Source organism: Nicotiana sylvestris, chromosome 8, assembly GCF_000393655.2.
Source record: "Nicotiana sylvestris chromosome 8, ASM39365v2, whole genome shotgun sequence".
In the NCBI taxonomy this organism is placed as follows: Eukaryota; Viridiplantae; Streptophyta; class Magnoliopsida; order Solanales; family Solanaceae; genus Nicotiana; species Nicotiana sylvestris.
Window position 1 is genome coordinate 56298861 of NC_091064.1, and position 2187 is coordinate 56301047.

A 2187-nucleotide genomic window follows, 5' to 3' on the forward strand; every position below is an offset into this window, starting at 1 on the left:
TTTTTAGCTTTGTTACACTTTTTATTATAGGTTAAAAATACAAAATTTTAAAAGGTGAATTATTACTATTACTTTTTTTTTATTTTTATTTTTTATTTTTAAAATAAAAAAACCGAAAAATATTTAAAAAAAATTAATTTTCGGGTGAGATATAAAAAATAAGAAAAATCAAAGTATGGAATAAAAAAAATAAAAGTAAAAGTGGGTGGAATTCTCTTTTAAAAAGTAAAAGAAAGTGGAAAATTAAAAGTAAAGTTTTGTGAAAATTTTAAAAAAATAAAAAGTAAAGAAAGTTGGAATTAAAAAATAAATATAAAGGTAGCTTAAAATTAAAAAAAATTAAAGTAAAAGAAAATAAAATTTTTATAAGAAAAGCAAAAGAAAGTGGATTGTTTTTTTAAGAAAAGTAAAATAAGTGGAATCCTCTTTTAAAAGTAAAAATAAAGTGAGATTTTAAATAAAATAAAAGTAATTAAAGTTGGAATTTAAAAAATAAAAGTAAATAAAGGTGGGATTTTTTTTTATAAAAAAGAAAAGCAAATTGTAAGAGGGATTTCTTTTAATTAAAAAATAATAAAATATTTTTTTTAAAAAAATAAAATCTAAAACATTTCGAAAATTTTGCTATAAATAGAAGAGAAAATCTGAGAAGAAGAGGGAGAGAGGAGAGAAAAGAGAGGGGAGAATTGAGAGAAACAAATTTTTTTTTCCTCTTCTATGCTACGACAATTTCAACTCGTGTTATTCTTTCTTCCTCTTTCTTTCGAAAATTTCCAGCAATTCAACACCCCAAAATACCTACATCAATGGATAGAGCTCCGCAAGACCTAGCTATTGATGTCAATTCTACCCCAAAAATTCGGCGACCAAAATCCGGCCTAATTCCGACGACCTCCCGGAACACCCTCTTTGGCATACCACCATTTTTTCGGCCTTTTGATGTGTAAAATGGTAAAATACTATTCTTTTTCATGGCTGATTTTTTTATTTTTATTTTTAATTTTCAGATTTTATTTTTGTCTATTATTAATTATTTTAGCATTAGTTTTTGAAGTTTGAAATGTTAAATTTTCTGTTTTTGCACTTGTTGAAGTAGTAAAATAGTTTTGTATTGATAAAAGTGAGGTAATGAAAAATACTTAAGAGTATATGGTACTTGTTTGGTTGTTTGTTTACTGCTTCAAGACTCTTTGAGTACAACACTCAAAAGTCAAATTGTTTGGTAAGAAAATGTAGACATTTGGACATTATTTGAATAAAGTCTATCTTTGAATAGTGGAGAGCAGATTTTGTTTGAAATACTTGACAAGATTTGAACTAGAAAGTCTGGCTTTTAGAAAACGCAAATCAAATAAAGAAAACAAAAAAATTAGAGGGGGGTCAAACTTCTTGAATAAAAAGAATACAATTAAAAAAATAATTGGAATCGTTCCGAAGAGAATATGTGTCCCGGCACTGCACAAAAAAGATCCGGTTATATATCATATATGTGGGTACATATTGTGTATCAAGAACAAAAAAATGCGGATATGGTCGAATGGTAAAATTTCTCTTTGCCAAGGAGAAGATGCGGGTTCGATTCCCGCTATCCGCCCAAGATCCAAGATAAAGTAATTTTATTACTATTTATTTATTATTTAATTTCATAAATAGCATTAAATATATCCTTAAATTAAGGATTTGGTATAGTTGGCCGTGATAGTGTAGTGATTCTATCCCTCCCCTACGTTTTCTTTTTCCTTCCACCCCCAAAAAGCGAAAGGCGGGAATTAATTACTAGTTAACAGAGTCAACCCTAAAATAGTTTGGCAAAACAAGATGTTGCGGAGACAGGATTTGAACCCGTGACCTCAAGGTTATGAGCCTTGCGAGCTACCAAACTGCTCTACCCCGCGCCGAAGATAAGAACTGAAAACTAATAGATAAACAAGGATTAAATGCGCCCCTCCACCCTATCTGTACAAATAGAATAGCCCATTTATACAGAATGGTAAAGGGGCTTCTATGATCATCGACCATAGAAATAGAAATGAAGCGTTAATCCTTACCAACTTGATCTTGTTGCTCCTGGCAACAAACATGCATGAACCATTTCACGAAGTATGTGTCCGGATAGTCCAAAGTCTCGATAGTTAGCTCTCGGCCTTCCGGTCAAAAAACAACGTCGATGAAGGCGTGTAGGTGCAC

The 2187-nt window shown here is 30.2% G+C and overlaps 2 non-coding genes across 2 annotated transcripts; one reads left to right on the forward strand and one right to left on the reverse strand.

Moving 5' to 3' along the window:
* Positions 1-1523: 1523 nt before the first annotated feature.
* Positions 1524-1594, forward strand: TRNAG-GCC (transfer RNA glycine (anticodon GCC)). Its single transcript has one exon. It is a non-coding gene; the product is annotated as a tRNA-Gly (tRNA).
* Positions 1595-1821: 227 nt separating this feature from the next.
* On the reverse strand, positions 1822-1895 carry TRNAM-CAU (transfer RNA methionine (anticodon CAU)). The gene has a single exon. It is a non-coding gene; the product is annotated as a tRNA-Met (tRNA).
* Positions 1896-2187: the final 292 nt, after the last annotated feature.